This window comes from Ascaphus truei, chromosome 1 (assembly GCF_040206685.1).
Source record: "Ascaphus truei isolate aAscTru1 chromosome 1, aAscTru1.hap1, whole genome shotgun sequence".
NCBI lineage: Eukaryota > Metazoa > Chordata > Amphibia > Anura > Ascaphidae > Ascaphus > Ascaphus truei.
The window spans coordinates 157,772,631-157,795,073 of NC_134483.1; the positions used below are offsets into that span (position 1 = coordinate 157,772,631).

The 22,443-nt window shown below is 42.2% G+C and overlaps 1 long non-coding RNA gene across 2 annotated transcripts; it reads left to right on the forward strand.

Moving 5' to 3' along the window:
- The first annotated feature begins 2,399 nt into the window (after positions 1-2,399).
- Positions 2,400-5,845, forward strand: LOC142469844 (uncharacterized). Of its 2 annotated transcripts, none has more exons than XR_012789107.1 (4): positions 2,400-2,650; positions 3,483-3,555; positions 4,503-4,603; positions 5,577-5,845. It is a non-coding gene; the product is annotated as an uncharacterized LOC142469844 (long non-coding RNA). The 2 variants fall into 2 exon arrangements; XR_012789106.1 differs by having other exon boundaries at positions 2,400-2,646.
- The last annotated feature ends 16,598 nt before the right edge of the window (positions 5,846-22,443 follow it).

The following is a 22,443-nucleotide window of genomic DNA, read 5'->3' on the forward strand; positions in this document are numbered from 1 at the left end:
GTATGTATATTCTTACTATGTAAGTTTTAATTTATGTTCAAATAGTGTAACACAATACCTAATGTGTGTTGTATAATATCATCTGACAAATGTTACATTGTGTCATGTGTAATGTTCAATATTAGCAAATAGTATTGCATAATTATAACTAAAATTATGTACTAGTCCAATATGCATGAGAAAAGGTAATGGTCTCCTTATGTTATAGATTTAAGTAGAACCATCGTGTTAGAAATAAAAAATAGTCATGATTAGTTACAGGTAATGCTATATGTGCAAGTAAAAAAGAATGTATAGGTCATGTAAGCTTTGCTAATACATGTCGTTAACATAAGTTAACAGAAACATATTAAAACATATTTAGACATTTATATGTGTTTATATTCTACATATCATTAATGTTAGCAAGAAGTACATGTAACAAAACAAATTATAACCATTTCATGATGTTACAATTACTAAAAGCACAAATAAGCTTCACAATAGCATAAGCATCATTGCTTTCAAACATAGGACCATTGTTGAAAAATGTCAGCCGTCAAAAAACACCAAACTCTGTTTGTCTTGACTGGAACATGCATTGATTTTGAGTCCATGTAACATTCATGTTTCTGAAATACAAAGAACAGACTTTTGTACATTTGCATCAGAATCTTTATTATATTCAGAATATGTTGTAATATCATGTTCATCACTGTCCATGTTCACGCATAAGCTACACATATTGTTCCATTACAATTACTGGTATGATGCGGTCACAGGGACTTGCATACTGCTTGCATGTGTGTGCATAGGGCTCTGTGACACATGGCACCAGTGACTTATGGACATGTACATGTGTACGTGCACATATAACATGGCAGCTGTGTTACAATTTTTGAACAAATTTTTCTAATTACATTAGTGTAAACAGTGATGTTTGCGTGCATGGCGCTGGCTGCGCTGTGCGTCTGAACAGCACAACTCAATGTTGCTACGCATTTCATGGCCATTCACACTGAATGAGCATGCGCAGTGGTTAATTGAAAGTGTGGAACATTTATTTTAGAAGCCTGAGTCCCCAGTCTTGACTGTCACACGCGCCTCCGGCGGGGGGGGGGGCGGCGTGTGCACAGCGGTACAGCGCAATGCGCGGTCTGGGTGGAGAGGGAAGGTTTACGATGGGAGGGGGTGTGGCTGTTAGTTTGCGAGGGCGTGGCCATGACGTTCCGCTTGTGGTTTGCCCTTATTGGCTGAAGCGCTGCCGGCAATGTGGACACGCCTCCGTCGCAGATGTGAACTTTAAATTTCCCTGCCTCCCTGAAAAGCTGCCGCGCACCACTGTTTAAAGGTGCGCGCCAAGGTAGGGACTTGGACCGGGTGGACTGGGGGGGCGCCCCTTCATAGCACAGCGCACGCAGACCCGTGCACTCTGATGGTGACTGGGTTTGTTATACAGATGCGTGGCCACGCCCCCAGCATCATCTCTCACAGTAAATGCGACTCTGTGGCGTCATGTAATGGGCACGGCAATGGACATTCATGATCACGCCCCCTCACTTCGCTATATCACTATCTCACTCACATACTGCATGTCTCACTTAGCACGCACTAAACACCCAAGCAACCCCCCCCCCCACGCGCATGTGACACACACATTAGTGTCCCCGCTGCCTTGTTATGTGTTTCAATATACAGTTATCATTTTACACGCCCCCCTTAACATCTGAACACGCCCCCTCATGTCACAAGTTCGCCCTATGTCCAGCCAAATACCATAACGGTTAACAATGTGCACGCGCACAAGTAAACTGATGCAAGTTAATAATTAAGCTTTTATAAGTCCCAACGTTTGACTACACTATTGTTGTGTATTTTCACATATTTACATAATGTGTGTGAACACGCGAGTGACAGCGTTTTGCCATCATATTGTATAATACATGATTAACTTCATAGTTTACTCCGCATTGTCACATGATCACGGAGTGACGTCACAGATGGACGCGACTAACAATATACATGGGTGCTGAACAGCAGTCATCAACACCACCAACAGGTCAGGTTTTCAGGATATCCCAGCTTCAGCACAGGTGCCTCAATCAGCACTGGTAGTGCCAAATGTGGTGAAGCTGGGATATCCTGAAAACCTGACCTGTTGTGTGTCTTCAGGACTGCTGTTCAGCACTACAGCAAGTACACAATGTATAATTGTAGGCAATTGTAATAACATATTTGTGTGTACATATATATGTGTAATTGAGCCAAATTTCGGTTCACTCATCTGTAAGTGAACGTTGCATGTGTGTAAATCGAATGCAGCTGTATTTTAAAAATACATACATAAGTATATGGATAAATTATACTGAATGTGTGTTTTAACACTACATGGTTGTCTGTAGCGTGGGTTCATAAAATGGTGTTATAGAAAATTAGTATTAGTTTACTTATAGGCTAATGTGAACAATGATTACCTTTATCTTTATATTTAGAAACGACTTTGTTGGAACCTGCAGCTGCTGGCGTCCATGTGTTCCTCACCGTTGCTGCTGCTATACAGAAATTGATTCTGATTTGCACTAAGAACAGTGCCATGGTCATCCACATACATGTCACTGACGCCTTCATATGGTATCTCACCATTCATTTCCCACGACACGGACTGAGGCAGGTACACACGTTCAGTTGATTCCAATCCAAACATGTTTGTATCATGTACAGTAGGCAGCATAGCATTGAAGTTACCGTCACATACCATTTCAGATTCTGTTATTCCCTGCTGTTCCTTTGGGTACACGACAGCAGTCTGTGGCCGTTCATTGAAATTTGGATTGGGTAAAAAAAAACTGGTTATCACGAAATATGTTCCATGTTCTAAAGTAATCTTCTTAGAATCAGTCACTTTCCAACAAGTGGCCATTTCACCAGGACGGGGAATGTCTCTTTCAAAGCATTCATTATTACTTAAATTGTTGCGTACTGATCCTTTCCAAATTTTGGGGTTTCTAGTTTGTTGTTCTGCATTAAATTTGTCTTGTATGAAATCATAAATTTGATGCAAAGTCGCTTTTTTATCTGGCTGAAATTCTATGGCCTGAAATATGAAAAATTTCATTTCATGTCTAACACTTGACGCCATGTCTTCTCCTTTGTAAATAGCTGAGACTAATGTGAAATTATAATGGTCTCTAGCAAATACAGAAGTTGTTACTTTTTATCAATGTGACGTCATTTTGAAGGTTATTAAACAAAAGCCAGTTTTCCTGCATTCAAACCTCCCACAAGCAGGTGTTGAAAAAAACCACCATGCTAAAGTATTTCAAGAATTCATGTTTATGGAAATAATTTAGATTACTTATTGTATGTTGTCACAATAAATGTGTTATGAAATATTGTTATTATTTATATTACCTTTTAATGAGCGTGTGAACAAACACCAATGTTTTGGAGTCAACATTAAAATAAAAAAAATAAAAATTGAGCCATACTTCTTGCACTTACAGATACGGAATGTCTACATACACTAACAAATTGTACAACCCACACGTGTGTGATTGCATTTATGCAGAAATAATGGTAAGTATATATACATATATTTATAATAAGTTAATATGTAAAGTTAATATGTAATATACGTATCTGTACACACATTGTGTGTGTGTGTGTGTGTGTATATATATATATATATATATATATATATATATATATATATATATATATATATATATATATATATATACATTACATATAAATCTCTACATAACAATGTATATGTAAACATAATTATTTATATATATATATATATATATATATATATATATATATATATATATTAATATGAAAAGTAAAATTCAGAATAATATTTATATAGATCATATACTCACACACTGATTATAACTCTCAGTCAATGTACACATTTGTAACAAAGTATGTGAATGTTAAGGTAAGTCGTTTAAATTATGTGAATAATTTAGTACACAATTACATGCATATGGAATATTAAGTGTAATACTAATTAATGTACTTCAGTTTTTAATGGCAGCGTTAAATATGATAATCATTGAATGTAAATGAACATATATGTAGTTGTAAACAATGTTGTACCATGTGTACTTATGATATATGTTTTTAACATACAATGAATGTCAGTAATGTATAAACACTGTAAGATGTACATCACTATACTACTATATGTGCTCATTACTGTTTATGTACTTAGTGAATAACCTTGATATATTGACACCTGTACAAATGTGATTTTTGTGTCATAATGCTATTAAATGTGTAAAAACACAAATTCATTATTTTAAGAATAACACATTAACTCACTTTTAAGTGGCATGAATTTATCCTTACATTTCTATTTAAAAATAAACACACAGTAAACTTTTGCAAATAAACTTAATTTTATTTCTATTTAGTTTGGGAACGGGTAAGTGGCCTTTTTGATGGTGCACATACATTTTTTTCTGCATTAACAACTTTTTTTCCCCCTTTTTTCTTTGGAATAATCACTGGTGCAGTTTCTGTCTGAACAATTGCTGCAGCACTCTGGCCCTGGTTGGACACTGTAAGAAGTTGAGGATCTGTAGCCACACCTGCTGTTTGTCCCTGGTTGGACACGGTAAGAAGTTGAGGATGGGTAGACACACCTGCTGTTTGTCCCTGGTTGGACACGGTAAGAAGTTGAGGATGGGTAGACACACCTGCTGTTTGTCCCTGGTTGGACACGTTAAGAAGTTGAGGATGGGTAGACACACCTGCTGTTTGTCCCTGGTTGGACACGGTAAGAAGTTGAGGATGGGTAAATACAAATGGCCTTTGTCCCTGGGTAGACACAGTAAGATGTTCAGGATGGTTGTACAAAAATCCACTTTGTGCCTGTGTAGACACTGGAAGAAATGGTGTATCCTTATAGACAGGTTGTATTTTTTCCAAGGTAGATACAGGTGAACTTTGGGCCAGGGTACAGACAGGTGCACTTTGGGCAACAGTAAAAAATGGTGGTGTTTGGCCCATGCTAAAGACAGGTGCAGTGTGTGCCTGTGTAAGAACAGGAGTACTTTGGGCCTGTGTAAAGACAGGTGCAGTGTGTGCCTGTGTAAGAACAGGAGTACTTTGGGCCTGTGTAAAGACAGGTGCAGTGTGTGCCTGTGTAAGAACAGGAGTACGTTGGGCCTGTGTAAAAACAGGTGTAGGTTGTGTCTCTAAAAATAGAGATGCAGTTTGGGCCTGTGTAAAAACAGGTGTAGGTTGTGTCTCTAAAAATAGAGATGCAGTTTGGGCCTGTGTAAAAACAGGTGTAGGTTGTGTCTCTAAAAATAGAGATGCAGTTTGGGCCTGTGTAAAAACAGGTGTAGGTTGTGTCTTTAAAAATAGAGATGCAGTTTGGGCCTGTGTAACAACACGTGTAGGTTGTGTCTCTAAAAATAGAGATGCAGTTTGGGCCTGGGTAGACACAGTAACAGTTTCAGGCTGCTTATACACATGGATACCTTGTGGCTGGGTAAATTATTTAGCAGTATAGGACAAAGTCTTCCAGCCAAGTGAATGTCGTATTTCTGTATTTGATCTTTTCCTTTTTGTTGTCCTTTTAGGTGCGTGTCTAAGATTATCATCTGTACTGGATGTCTGCATTTGTTCAGCTGTCGTTGGTGATTCCAGAACAAAGCTTCTGACTTGGGATATATCATCACTAGATTGATTGAATACGTCTGTTTGTGGAGAAAAAATCCCTCCATGGAACATACCTTGATTGTTGTCGCTGAGGATTTCCTCATTTCGTGCAGACTGTGGAACAAGATGATTTCCTTGCTGTAGAGTGGTCACAAGTGTCCGTAATGTCTGATTCATTACATGCAATTCTTCTGGGATTTTACATACTGTCTCTTGTATTTTGTGCATTTCTACTGACATACATTGGTGTATCCCCATTAATTCCTGATGGTGTTTTATGTGTAGTACGCTAATCCTTGATTCTGACGCATCCATTGCTTTCAAACTTTCTTGTGTATTATTTGCAGGTGGTAATGTAGATGCTTGTCTTACTATTGGACTCTGATGTTGTTCAGATGCAATGCCTAGTTTTGGGTGAGAAAAAAAACCATTAACAGTTGTCATTGTTGACATGGTTTCATGTCTCCATGTGTATGTTAAATTAAGCATTGAGATATTACAAAATAAATCATTAATATTTCCCTATATTTATTTAGAGTGTAAGGAAGCAAGGAGCACAGCTGAAGTAGAAATCTGCAGGGAGAGTCCTGTAGAAAAAATGAATAAGGGTCACAACTCCGTGCTAAAACTGAGGGTGATTTATTGGATAATTACACAGGGACAGAAACACAGCCCACACACCGACATGTTTCGTCCCACGGGACTTTATCAAGGTGTACCACATCACTATACCTCCTTACCTTTAATACACCCATTTCGCGCCAAAATCGCCCAACCGAGTACACTGCGCATGCGCGCCGGCGACGCGTCGCATCTCCGTGACATCGCCTCCCCTCTGGCACTAGTCCTGGAGTCAGAGACCACGTCACTGGGATGCGTCCGTTTCCACCCTGGAACGCATGCCAGCTGTGCTCCTATTGGGCGGAGGCGGAAGAGGGATGAAAATTACATTTTTTTACACTCAACAACTTTATTAGTATTAAAAAAAAGAGACAAACATATTTTGCCCATAGCTAAACTTTGCAAACAGACACATTGCTAGTTTAGTTTAGGGTTGCATTAAAAACAAATGCTAATCACATTGAATAACCTTTGATAAAATAAAATAAAAATAAAAAAAGAGAGAAGATATTTTAAACAGTCACAGAACTACATTTAGACTACGATCATTTTAGAAGATTATATTCTAATCTAAGTAGATAAGTTTATACAAAAATACTATAATATGATTATTTGTATCAAGCACTAACTTTATCCATACACTTGAATTATGTAGTCAGACTATAGACTGAATCTATGTGATTGGCTGTATCATTGGATTTTATATGGGGGAATAGAAACACTTAATCATTAAAAGAGTTGATTATTAAGAATTTTTTCAAATGTGTATATATTGATTTTCTCTTATTCATAACCCATATATTGATGGCACAGAAGGACATAGAACAATTTTATTGTCAAAAAGTATACTTATATTCTAATATTCTAAACAATTAATAAATGAATAGTGGCATCATAAAGGACCCTCCTCTACTATAGAAAGTGGGAAAGGTCCCAATCGATATTCATACCGTGAGGCACCCTGGTTCTTAATGTGAAGATCCAGAATGCCTCACGTTGATCAAGCTTTTTAACTCTATCACCCCCTCTGGGTGACATCTGAATGGACTCAATACCTTGAAATTTAAAGTTTTTTAGTCCACCTTTGCTGCAGTTGGTGAAGTGTTTAGGGACAGGATGGTCCAGGTTCCCTTTGGAGATCAATCGGATATGCTTCATTATTCGCACTTTAAGGTTCCTAATGGTTCTTCCAACATATTGGCTGCCGCACCCGCAAGTGATGAGGTAGACAATATATGTGGATTTGCAGTTGATAAATGATCTAGTGGCATGAGATTTTCCAGTTTGACTGGATAAACATTTGTTTGATTTATTAGTATAGCCACAGATTTTGCAATTCCCACAAGGGAAAGAACCATTAGGAACTGTATTACAATGTGTCGTTTGTGAGGAGAAGAGACTTGGGGTCAGAGAATTCGCAACCGTCTTGGCCTTCCTATAAACAATATTAGGACCTCCAGTAACATATTGTTTTAATGTAGGGTCCAGGGAGAGTACCGACCAATGTTTTTTAAGGATATATCTGACTTGTTCAGCTTGAGAGCTAAATGAGGTAATAAACAGGGGTGTATCATTAAATCTTAAGCCTCTCTTTGAGCGGTGGAATAGTTCTGATCTATTGGTTGAACAAGTATATCCGATTGATCTCCAAAGGGAACCTGGACCATCCTGTCCCTAAACACTTCACCAACTGCAGCAAAGGTGGACTAAAAAACTTTAAATTTCAAGGTATTGAGTCCATTCAGATGTCACCCAGAGGGGGTGATAGAGTTAAAAAGCTTGATCAACGTGAGGCATTCTGGATCTTCACATTAAGAACCAGGGTGCCTCACGGTATGAATATCGATTGGGACCTTTCCCACTTTCTATAGTAGAGGAGGGTCCTTTATGATGCCACTATTCATTTATTAATTGTTTAGAGTATTAGAATATAAGTATACTTTTTGACAATAAAATTGTTCTATGTCCTTCTGTGCCATCAATATATGGGTTATGAATAAGAGAAAATCAATATATACACATTTGAAAAAATTCTTAATAATCAACTCTTTTAATGATTAAGTGTTTCTATTCCCCCATATAAAATCCAATGATACAGCCAATCACATAGATTCAGTCTATAGTCTGACTACATAATTCAAGTGTATGGATAAAGTTAGTGCTTGATACAAATAATCATATTATAGTATTTTTGTATAAACTTATCTACTTAGATTAGAATATAATCTTCTAAAATGATCGTAGTCTAAATGTAGTTCTGTGACTGTTTAAAATATCTTCTCTCTTTTTTTATTTTTATTTTATTTTATCAAAGGTTATTCAATGTGATTAGCATTTGTTTTTAATGCAACCCTAAACTAAACTAGCAATGTGTCTGTTTGCAAAGTTTAGCTATGGGCAAAATATGTTTGTCTCTTTTTTTTAATACTAATAAAGTTGTTGAGTGTAAAAAAATGTAAAAAAATGTAATTTTCATCCCTCTTCCGCCTCCGCCCAATAGGAGCACAGCTGGCATGCGTTCCAGGGTGGAAACGGACGCATCCCAGTGACGTGGTCTCTGACTCCAGGACTAGTGCCAGAGGGGAGGCGATGTCACGGAGATGCGACGCGTCGCCGGCGCGCATGCGCAGTGTACTCGGTTGGGCGATTTTGGCGCGAAATGGGTGTATTAAAGGTAAGGAGGTATAGTGATGTGGTACACCTTGATAAAGTCCCGTGGGACGAAACATGTCGGTGTGTGGGCTGTGTTTCTGTCCCTGTGCAATTATCCAATAAATCACCCTCAGTTTTAGCACGGAGTTGTGCCCCTTATTCATTTTTTCTACAGGACTCTCCCTGCAGATTTCTACTTCAGCTGTGCTCCTTGCTTCCTTACACTCTGATTTCCCTGATCAGGATTGCACGCAGTGGAACTTCGCCTGGATGGATTTCGTATTCCTATACACTCAATGGAAAGGTAATGGGCAGTAGCCCTCATTCTATGTTACCTTGGTCCCTATTTAGGGAAGTGTATATGGTAAGGGGGGTAAGCAGGGTAAACCATATCTGCGGTAGTCGCGCTGACTGACCGCTAGGTCCCATGTTCATGTCCCCCCTTAACCTAGTATTATATAATTGCTGGAATTATTTATGGAAGTTCCTATCTACCTATATGCTGTAATACAGTTTGTGAGTCTATACACTTGTATGAGCGTCAATCTCTACGTTTATACCTATATTTATTTAGATGTTGCATTATTAATGAGCAGTTAAACATTATTCTTACACTCAATGGTGACATGTGTGATGGAAGAAATTATGCAGAACAGTATTATAAATACTGGTTCTGACACAGGCTGCAACATAAATGATGATCATATGTTTTAACGTAATAGGCATTAGTGTAACGTCTACACATATTCTAGAACAAATCCTTTACCAACATTGTGTTGCTGGATGTGTTACTTGTGACATACGGGTGTATGGAAGCACAAGCACAGGCTGTACAGCATAATTTAATAAAGACCAGTGGTGCAATGGATTATTTAACTGTCTGAATTAATTTTAATTTAATACAACATGTCCCATACAAAGTTACTATTACAATTATACTAGTATGTCATTGTACAATATTTACTTGTGTGTATTTCATGTTGAACATACAATATTAACGTTAATGAATGAAAAACTGTTTTGTCACAAATGTACGTATATATGTATTTGAGATGGTGACTATTTATTGAAGTTACATACTACCAACAGTTATAATGTTTCCTGCATTATTAGTGCTAGATTACATCACAAAGCATGTGATGTGGTGCTGCTATTTAAATGACTGCAACTACATAACTCATGTTTCTAATAATAATTATGATCATATCTCCCACATGTGGTTGTTATGTATGTTGAAACATCATGTTAGTTACAGGAACAAAAACACACAAACATTCTAACTTCATAGACTCACCTTCCAAAATTGATGATGCTAAAGAGGAATCCGAGTTGACCACCTCTTCTTGGTTGTTCGGAGGCACAGGTGTAACTATATGAATGTAAAAAAAATAAAAAACACAAGATGACTGGACTTCCGCTGACGTCAGCTGGTATGGAGTAGCAGCCTGGGAGCTCCGCAGACTCATCCGAATAAACTTAAAAATAAACACCCTTTCACTTAAAATTTTCCCATAAAAAGAATATCCTCTGGTGGGGGAGGCAACGCTAAGATGTCCAGGCAGCAAAAGAAACCGGCATCGCAAGCAGTAACGAAATACTTCTCCCCGCAGCAGAAAAGCCCCGAACAACAGCCTGCTGCACAAGATGGCGGCGGCGCACGCGGTGAACAACCATTACAGGGCAAGACTGCTAAAGCTAGAGAAACCTCCACGCAGGAGAAGCCTTTAACCAGGGACTTCATGGAGCAGCTGATGGCGGCCCAACACACCAAAATGCATGCTTCCCTACAAATGGAGATAAAAGCCGCGGTCCATGATCTCACGCAGCAGATTAATGGCCTGGCGGACAAAACCGCCACGCTGGAGGGAGAGATGGAGGAGACCCACACACGCCAGACAGCAACGGAGAATGAGATCTTCAAGCTCCGAGAGGAAGTCGCCATGCTCAGGGACGGATTGGAGGACCAGGAGAACAGGGACAGGAGGCAAAACCTCCGTATACGTAACATCCCCGAGACAGTTCTCCCTGGCCTCCTTCGTCCATACCTTCTGGACCTGTTTAAATCTGTGTGTGACACAATAAAAGATGAGGACTTGGAAATAGACCGAGCCCATAGGGCCTTAGGGCCCAGATCTGAGGACCCTGGAAGAAGGCGAGACGTGATAGTAAGGCTGCATAGCTATTCTGCTAAAGAGAATATACTTCAAGCATGCAGAGGAAAAGAAACACTGTCCTTCCTCAACGAAAAGCTTCAAGTCTTCAGTGACCTTTCCAGCAAAACTGTGCTGCGGAGAAAAGAGATGAAGCCCCTAACGACCCTGTTGCGTGATAACGAGATCAGGTATCGTTGGGGGTTTCCCTTTAAGCTTACAGCCAGAAATGACAAGGGCAAGTACCTTACGATTAGATTTCCTGAAGACATGGGCCCGTTCGCGCGGGCGCTGGGACTGACACCGCCCGCGGAGTGGATGCAGGATCAACATCAGGTCCCAGCCCAGAACGAAGAGGAGGACAGCAACGTCGAGCCGAGAAGAAGAGGCGCCTCAACACGCACCAAGACACCCAAACGCTGAGAGGACCGGAGGAGAAGACGATCCCGATCCAGCGCTATCTACACTACCGCGATGTTTCCCAGCGCAAACAACGCGGGACTAATTCCCCACCGCCGAGGGCACAGCCTAACAGCGAGGGAACTCAGAAGCTTGAGATCAGGTGCCCCAAGACGGAGAGGCATCCATAAAAGTTTGTGGCTAAACAACCACAAAAATGTTTAAGTTGCCAGTTAACCGTTTCCCAGTTTCCCCCTCGAGTGGAGGCGGCCCGTCCGGCTTGGATCTCCACAGTTATGGGACCGGCATGGTTCCGGGGGTTGAGGCCTGGGGGGTGGGAGGAGGGAGGTTGCGGGCTCCACTATATCATGGCGGAAGACTCCGAACAGTAAGTACTGCTCCCTCAAAGCCCGCGGAGAAACCTCCACCCCCCCGACCCCCCCCCCCATGAGAACGGTCCCGGTTGTCATTACTGAGTGACAAAGGGGAAAAACAGGGCACGACTTCAGCCGCCGAGAGAGCGCCACATCCCCCCCCCCCCCTCCCTCCCTCACGTGGCCGGACCATTCCCTTCCCCGGCGGGTACCCGTACTCAAAGAGGCAAACAGACATGCACGTCCCCTCCAGGGTTGAGCTAACTCACCAGAGTAAGGCCTGATTCTGGCCTCTATAATTCTCGGACAAGGGACACATTAGCCAACATCTACCCACCCTCTCCTTCCCCCCCCCCCCTCTCAAGGTCGCTCAAAACAAACTGTATATTTCTGAGTCATCAGAAACAATGTTACCCTTAATTGAATGTCAGTTCCAATGTAAAAAATAGAATAACATGTTCACCTCTCCCCTTTCCCCCCCCTCCTGCACTCCCCCTCCCTCCCCCCACCGCCCTCTCCCCTCCCCCCACCGCCCCCCCTCCCCCCCAAGGATGCTCAAGGCAACTATGCCAAATGTAAAAAGCAAAGCAACATGCCTCCCTTTCCCTCCCACCCCTCCCCTCCCCCCCTTTTCTCTCCCCCCCCCTCCCCACCCCTATTCATAATACTTGCCAAACACGCCTGTTGGATACAGACTGTGCTAAAGCACACAGCCTTGAATGTTAACTACGTAAATGTACCACCCTATGCATATAGTTGAACTGTTGGATAAATATGTCTGCCTCAAATGTAAAAAATAAAATACATGTTCACCTCTCCCCCTCCCTCCCCCCCCACCCCCCCTGTCCCTCCCCCCCACCCCCTCCCTCCCCCCAAGGTTGCTCAAGGCAACTATACCAAATGTAAAAAGCAAAGCGACATGCCCCCCCCTTTTCCCCCTCCCACCCGTTCGTGAATGTTAACTACATAAATGTACCACCCTATGCATATAGCTGAACTGTGGGATAAATATGTCTACTTCCTCACAACCTACCCCCCCTTCCCCCAAGATTGCTCAAGCCAAACTGTGTACTCCTGAGGCGCTCGAAATATTCCCGGCCTGAAGTGAATGACAACTGTAACAATATACTTTCAGGCGTGGATATACACAATATTTGCCAAGCAGGTCTGTTGGACACAGACCAGGCTAAGGCATATGCTTTAGAAGATTAACTGTGTAAATGTACCATTACATGTAAATACCAGCACTGTTCAATGAAAATGACCGTCCCAAATGTAAAAAACAGAGCAACGCGGTCCCCTCCCCCCAACCCTCCTTCCCCCCCCTCCCCACCCCCCTGCCCCCCCCCTTCCCACCCCCTCTATCTCTCACCCCCAAATTAACCCCCCATCCCTCCCCTTCCCCCCCCCCCACACGCTCTCCAGCTAAAAATCCCCGGTTAAGCACTATTAATATGTGGTTGCCCTTAATGACCCTGCCCTACTAAGTGCAAAAAGGATAGGGTATCATATATATAGTTAGCTGAGTCTGCACCCTCGGCTTGTTCGCTCCCCAGTTAAGGGGTTAACGGAATTCTCCAAACGGGCCTTAAGCCCAAATGCCGGACAATAATACCGGTAGCAAATACAGAGGACCCCTCGCGGACCTCTTTTCACTCTATCTCTTCCTGGCGACTCTGTCCCGTCAGGCCTTTTGTCCCTCCCCCTCCCCCCCTCCAGTGCCTATCCTGCTGTGTCCAAGCCCCCCCCCACACCCGAGGCCCACTGAAGTATCCCCCCCATTTATAGACAGGCCCAGGCGACCCAGTGTGTCACTCTTCTCTCTCCCTCCTTTGAGGACTACTGAAACACCTCGCTCAAGCCTACCCTGGCTAGGGGAATTAAGACCCAAGACAAAACTCTTGACGTGGGAATTCCAAGAGTTTCGGAGCCTAAAGCCCCGAAAGAAAACAAACAAAAATAATGTCCTCCATTAAACTGATATCAATCAACGCCAAAGGCCTTAACTCCCCGAAGAAAAGAAAGCTAGTTCTAAGGGATTTGAAAAACTCCAAAGGGGATATAATTCTGATTCAAGAGACCCACTTTAACTCCCCAACTCCCCCCAACACATTCAAAAATGTATTTCCACAGGCATATTTCGCCTCGTCCCCAAGTAAAAAACGAGGAGTAGCTATTCTTATCAGAGCAGGGACCCCCTTTGCGCTCTCCAAGACCCAATCAGACCCAGACGGCCGATTTTTAATAGTTCAAGGGACACTAGCAGGCACACCAATCACATTGGTCAATATCTATGCCCCTAATGAAAATCAAATTCCCTTCCTAAGAAAACTTCTTGAGTCACTGGAACAACAATCTCTCGGATCTCTGATTATAGGCGGAGACTTTAATATGATAGCCTCCCATACTCAAGATAAGTCAAACCCTACTACCACCACCACACCACCCCCCCAAGCCACATATATTTTACAGTCCCAAAAAAAAGCCAAGAAATTTAGGGACATTATGGAGGAATTCGCTTTAGTGGATATCTGGAGGGCCCAGCACCAGAGTCAGAGGGACTATACCTTTTTCTCCTCCCCTCATCAGTCTTACTCGAGGATCGATTATTTTCTAGGTACAAAAAATGTTTTCCAGGCCTCGGCCCAATCAAGTATAGGCTCAATCACTTGGTCCGACCACGCACCCATAGATCTCACCTTATCCCTACCCTTTGTTAAAAATACACAATACAAATGGAAGATAAATGACTCCATGCTAAACTACCCAGACACGGAGATAGCTATCCGACAGAAAATCTCACTATACTTCCAGCAGAATACGGGGACTGTCTCCACCCCAGCCATGCTCTGGGAGGCCCATAAAGCTACAATTAGAGGAGATCTAATTTCCTTAGCCTCATACAAAAATAAAATAAAAAACAAACTCCAAAAAGAACTAATAGATAAAATTGCTCACCTTGAACAACAACACAAAGCCACAATGTCAAAAAAAATATTTAAACAACTAAACCTAGCTAGGTCAGCCCTTAAACAGTCCCAATTGGAGGATGTTGAAAAGGCACTCAGGTGGACTAAACAAAAATATTTTGACAAGGGCAATAAGGCAGATAGACTACTGGCAGCTAAACTGAGGGGCACCAAAGTTAAGTCCCAAATAACCCGTATCAAGACCAAAAAGGGACAGGTTACGTACGTCGAAAGAGAGATAGCGCAGGAATTTGCGGATTTCTATTCTGATCTATATAACCTGCATCCCCCGGGGCAAGACCAGGTCAGTCTTGACACAATCACCCAATATCTGGAGAAATGTTCCCTACCAAAACTGTCCAATGAGGAAATAAAGACACTCAATAAAAAGATAACACAGGAAGAATTAAAACAAGCCATAAGCTCTTTGAAATTATCCAAAGCCCCGGGCCCGGATGGCTTTTCGAACTCCTATTACAAAGTGTTCAGGTCCATCCTCTCACCCCACCTACTCAAAATGTTTCATTCGTTTCTCCAGGGTCAACCAATCCCCGCAACAATAACAGCCGCTAACCTAGCCATAATTCACAAGGAGGGAAGGGACCCGCTCCTTTGCGGGAATTATAGGCCCATCTCCCTACTAAATACAGACCTCAAGATCTACAGCAAGATTCTAGCAAACAGGTTAAACCCAATTCTCCCTAGACTTATACATGTTGATCAAGTAGGTTTTGTGTCGGGAAGACAGGCCTCCGACAATACCCGCAAAATTGTGGATATAATTGACCACGTGCATCTCACAGGTTCCAAAGCAATGATTCTGAGTCTGGATGCCGAAAAGGCATTCGACCGAATCAAGTGGTCCTTTCTAGACCAAACTATGCAGAGGTTCGGCTTCTGTGGACCCTACCTAGAGGGAGTGAGAGCACTCTACCAAAATCCCACGGCCCATATAAAACTTCCAGGGGGCCTCACAAACCCAATACAAATCAGGAATGGGACTAGACAAGGCTGTCCGCTATCACCTCTCTTATTCGCCCTAACCATTGAGCCCCTCGCAGCCACAATTAGGGATGAAAAAAGTATAAAAGGAATCCAAATAGCAGATAGGGAGCATAAAATCTCCCTGTTTGCGGATGACGTGATTTTGACACTCGTGGACCCCCATGTCTCCCTTCCCAACCTCCAAAGAGCCCTAACACAATTCGGAGCAGTCTCTGACTACAAAGTAAACATGGACAAGTCAGAGGCCCTAAATTTGTCCCTCTCTGAGCAAACGTGGAAACTAATTCAAGCCAACTACAAGTATAAATGGAGTAATACCTGCATAAAATACCTGGGAGTTAAAATATCTAACTCCTATAATACACTTTATCAATATAACTACCCCCCCCTATTCGATCAAATCAAAAAAGATCTAGAAGCATGGAAAAAGTACCAAATATCGTGGTTTGGGAGGATAGTCTCACTAAAAATGAATATCCTTCCAAGACTACTCTATTACTTTCAAACACTCCCAATCCCTATCCCACAAGCAGTGTTAAAAAACGTCCAATCCCAGTTTTCCCAATTTATCTGGAACGACAAAAAACCTAGAACCCCCAGAACAGTGATGCTCTCATCAAAAGAGAGAGGAGGTCTAGGAGTCCCTGATATAGTTAAATATTACCAAGCGACGCAACTGAAGCAGGCTGTAGTTTGGAGTTGCGACCCGGCCTTGGCTTCTTGGCTTGAAATAGAGACCTACTATGCGCGTCACAACCCCTTTCAGGTGGCAATGTGGTCCCCGAGCAATAGCGGGGTGGGTTCACAGAGGTATGAACTAGGAGCAATGAGATGCACGTGGAATGTATGGCTTAAAAGCAAAGGGAAGTACGGTCTGCTAGCATCCCCCTCCCAGCTCACACTACTCTTCGGGAACCCCAACTTCCCTCCAGGGTGTTCCCCAAGACAATTTGACCAATTTCAGGGTCACAATATAAAGCTGGTTGCTGATCTACTGCAGAAAGAGGGAATTCTGACCTATCAAGAGCTAAAAGGTAAATATCAGATAGAAGACCTCCACCTATTTAAATACCTCCAGGTTCGCCACTTTCTACTGACACTGGCCCCAACCGCCAAATTCCCTCCACTCACCAGATTTGAATCTCTCTGCATTAAGACCACATACCTCTGATATCTGAGATCTACAAAGATCTGGAGATTACATCCCAAGACCCAGACCACAGATATATGCAAAAATGGTCAGAGGACCTCCACCTACAGATAGACAGGGAAGATTGGGCTGAGATCTGGGAGCAAGCAACAAAAACCTCAATTTGTACAGTAACAAAAGAAAACATCTACAAAATTATGTATCAATGGTACCTGACTCCAGTTAGACTGAGCCAAATCTACCCCGGCACGCTAGACCTTTGCTGGCGGGGATGTGGTGAAAAGGGGGACATGGCCCACATTTGGTGGTCATGCCCGGAGATACAAAGGTTCTGGACCATGATCCAGACGCTTATTTTCGGAGTAACAGGACTTTCCCTTCCCCTCGACCCACTGACTCTGGTGCTGAACAAACCAATAGAAGATGTCCCCTCCCCAATGTCCAGGCTCATCATGGCTATACTAACGGCAGCTAGGTGTTCTATAGCAGCAGCCTGGAAACAAATCAGGGCCCCATCGAGAACCTCAGTGATCAGGAGAATAGAGGAGGTGATGTCTATGGAGAAGCTGACTGCTATGCTCCAAAAGAGAATGCCTCAACACCAAAATACCTGGAACCCATGGATAGAGAGATAAACCCCAAGATTGATAAGCAGGGGAAACCCTGAACTAGATAAACCTGTAATGAATCTAAGGCGAGGATCCTAGAAAGGCCTCGGGGCCCCACACTCCCACCCCCCTATTCCCCTTTGTTAGTCTGCTTCCCCCCTTCCCCCCCCCCCCCCCCCGGCCCTCCACTCCCCCCCCCCCTCCCCCCCCCCCCCACATCTTTTCCTTGCTCTTTTCTTTCTCTTTCACCTCTTCTTTCACACTAGGAAAACGAGAAAAAAGATGTTGGTCATGATGTATCTAAACTATGGTAAAGTCATGGGCTCATGACAAAAATGTATGTACGATAATATGTGAACATGACCAATAAAAAGAAATTGTTATAAAAAAAAAAACACAAGATGACAATTTTGAATGTTAGAAGGTTAATGAAAAATATAACATAAAAATAACATTTTTTATGATAGCATAAAGCCTTATTTGAAGTATGCACTTCGTTAACAACTTCATGTGTAACGGCACACAATAATGCACGTAGACAGTTTCCTAACTAACGCCAAGTACTGAAGTTACTGACAAATTGTTAGATAATGATTTCTACACTATTTCATTTTAACACTAAAAAGGATAAACGTTATTCAGCAGATTGTTAATACCCTATATGTTATTTGAAATTAAACAGTATTAAACTATTTCCTCAACTGTCACATTATAATAAACAGTATTATAAACATGAAATATATAGAGATTAATCACCTGGTGGGAAAATTTGACGATAAACACCTATAATCTCTGTCTCCAGCTAATCCTGTTATTACAACAGGTAATATTTTTTCCCTCAACATCTCCTCCAAAGGGGTGAATGTAATAGGTGATGCTGGTGGTCCACCTCCAGTCCCAGAAGCATGCCTGCGTCCAAATTGAATGGCATTTTTCAAATTTCTCCGTATATCATCAAATTTTTTCTTGCAATTCTTCACTGTCCGCACCTGATTTCCACATGCTGAGACGGAATCACGAATTTCCTCCCATAACTGACGCCGAATTGTGGAACTGGTCCTGGCTTTAAAAAAATAGAATAATGTTGTACTATCAAGAAAAGTTATAGTTCAGTTATGAACAATGCATGCAAGAGTGTACACTTTTAGAAGATGAGAATTAATGTAAACAATGTGCCACATTAAATAATACATATATGGGTGTGCATAATAATATTGACATCATGGTGTAAATGTAGAATCATAGTCAGAAGATGTCATAATACATCCATCTTTACTAAGAATGCTTGCACAGACACATGCAGAACACCAGGCTGATAACGCTGCAACCAGTGCATGTTTTGCTTCACAAGAAAACAAAGCACAGCTGCCTCTAAAAATACATAAATACAACTGTGCCACTAATTTATCCATGTGACGTGAACATGTAATAGTATATAAACATGCCATTACTCTAGGTACATTCATAACTATTTGAGCAGCACTGAAGTAGGATTACATAATGGTATGTGTTGTAATGATGCATGAATGTGGCACATTGAATAACATTCAAAATTTTATTACATAACATATTCATCATTAAGCCTCGTTCAGGGTAGCAAAAACAAGAGTTGTAGGGAGTGGGCTCCTGAGGGAGGGCGGCAGTGTGATGGCCAATGTGTTTTCATACTGTCAGCAGATTTAATCACGTGTTGAGGAGGCAGAGAGGGGGAGGGGATACAGACGGCAGGTTAGGGATCGAAGTTGCACTGCTGAACTCATTCTGAAGAATGATGCAATTGGCTGTGTAGGTCACAGTGACGCTGCAGCAGCTTTTAAAAACGTATGGTTTGCTTCATTTAACTTTAGCCTGCATAAACTACATACAGTAGTTCAAACACAGGCCACCTGCTACCATGACAACCACAGTTCAGATTTAATACATTGTAGCTGATGTCCGCACACAGTGCCTCCAAAGGAACCACCCTAAATGAGGCCTAAAACTTACACGACACGGGATTGGACAATAAGTTAGACACTATTGGACTCCTCCCCTCCATTAATGCAACATTAGAGTGTAACATAATGTTGATGTGTGGGTGGGGGGATGGGGTTGATGCTTATGATAACTGCTAAAACTCCATTTTGATTGTGAGGTGTGGTGTGTGCCTTTATTATGTTGTGTGTACCACCATTTTGTGTGTGTATAGCGAATGTGTTGTGTGTGTACACAGAGGGAGAGTAAGAGTTTGGATATTTATATATGCTGTTTATGGGGAAATATATAGTATAACATATATGTATACAGATGTTGACATAAAAAAAATATACATAAGTATACATTAAGAAATTGATCACATGTAACATTAATACCGCAAGACATGAATATTCATCACCTATGTAGAATAGCAAATACATGAAAATGAATGATTATTAAATCACAGTACTTTGCATGCTGCCTTAAACTACTGGTAGAAGGAAATTAATCAGTAATGAAGATTACCTCCATTATAATATATTAATTCAATTAAAATTTGTTAGATTCAATGATAATGTGTATACAATCATTATGTAGTCAAATCTATTAGATGCATTATATTTATAAATACACACATGACTTTATCATACATCCTTAACCTCCTTTACATACTGTCATATATACCATGTATTACATATGACATACATAAAGGCCATGAAATCACATGTATTACTACATATTTAAGCATAATCATAGGAATATAATAGAAAACATAATCAAGGATTACAATATCTTACCTACTAAATGACCACAGAGCTGGTCATATTTTGCCACAATGCCCGTCACAAGGGCTGTCTTTTCTGCATTATTAAAGCGTTTATTTCTTGGCACTGTACTTGTAGCCCTTGAAGCACGTGCTGCATTGGCACCTGCCTGCTGCTGACTGGACTCCCCTTCTTCCAATGGAAGAGAATCCAGAACCAATGCACCATCAGATGCCACAGCACCACGACGCACACCACCACCACGCGTCCCCTTACTCACATGAGCACCACTCACCCTATCATCACTGCCCTCTCTCACATGGCTACTCACACGAGAAGCAGCACTCACCCTTGCATCAGTCCCCTCTCTCACACGACTACTCACACGAGAACCAGCACTCACCCTTGCATCACTCTCCTCTCTCACACGACTACTCACACGACTACTCACACGAGAACCAGCACTCACCCTTGCATCACTCTCCTCTCTCACACGACTTCTCACAGGAGCATCACTGTCCTGACTCTCAGGACTGAAGTCAGCATCAGGACTGAAGTCAGCATCAAGACTGTCATCAACATCACTCTCCTGACTCACATCACTCACCCCAGCATCAGTCCTCTGACTGCCACGCCTCCCGTACATACCTGTACCACTCACAAGCAACACAAAAAAAAAAAACCTCAAACTCACTAAACAAATTCAAATAGACAATAACAACAAATGCTAAACAAAATATAACACCACAACACAAATCAATCAACACCTGTATGAAGTACTGTCACAATGCACAGCTCTGTCCGTCACTCCCTCTCTCTCACAACAACACAGAGAAAGAATATAAACAAATGTTACCTTTAAATAGGCCGCACAATCACGCCATTGGTAGTTTAAGCGCGCAATTCACAAACAGAACGCCATTGGCGGTACGTGCACGCCACACGTGGTGCGTGCACGCCACACGCGCTGCGTACACGCCATTTCCACATTCCCGCCAAGCGAATCCACATATTTGCAAATGGTGGCAGCGCATTGATTCGCCGCACATTTCGCCACTTACAGCATACAGCGAATTAAACACGCCAAAAACATGGCTAATTGCTAAACTGGCGAATGCATTTTTTCGCTGCTTACTGCATGAACCCCTATGTCTGTCTCTCTCTATGTCTGTCTCTCTCTATGTCTGTCTCTCTCTGTCTCTCTGTCTGTCTGTCTCTCTCTCTCTGTCTTTCTCTCTCTCTGTCTGTCTCTCTCTGTATCTCTCTATCTCTCTCCCACTCTCTCTCTCTCCCACTCTCTCTCTCTCTCTCTCTCTCTCTCTCTCTCTCTCTCTCTCTCCCACTCTCTCTCTCCCACTCTCTCTCTCTCCCACTCTCCCTCTCTCTCTCCCTCTCTCTCTCTCCCCCACACTCTCTCTCTCTCCCCCACACTCTCTCTCTCTCTCTCTCTCCCCCACTCTCTCTCTCTCTCTCTCCCCCACACTCTCTCTCTCTCTCCCCCACACTCTTTCTCTCTCTCCCCCACACAAATCAAATCAAATCAAATCAGCTTTATTGGCATGACGAAAGAACATTTCAGTATTGCCAAAGCGTGAATAATAGGGGGTGGGGGACAATAATTACACGAATACTAGGGATAGGGTATAATGATTGCAGGGTATATGGGTAACAGTTTCACACAGGGGTGTGGGGGTTAGTGTACGTCTCTCAGCTTGTGGCAGGTGCTGATATAGTGTGCAGCCAGTTCTGCTGTGGTTTCATCTTCTCCCAGGAGGATCGCTATTTTTTGGTTCTCTTCTGTATTATTAAAGTTCTGGATAACAGCATCGAGTTTCTCTAGGTGGGCACTCCTCACTTCAGAGTATTGTGTGCAACGCAACAGGAAGTGAGTTTCATCTTCTACCTCACCTAGCTCACATCTTTGGCACAGTCTCATCTCCCGGGGCTTCCAGTTCTGTCTGTGCCTGCCTGTTTCTATTTCTAGGCTGTGGGCACTTATTCTGTACTGGCTCAGGGTCTGTCTCTGTTTTGGGTCTTTTACCTTCAGTAGGTAGGGTGCCAGAGTGTATTCTCTGTTGGCTGTGGTAGGTCTCCAGCTTCTTTGAGCGTTGGATATCATTTTCCCATCTTGTCACATACT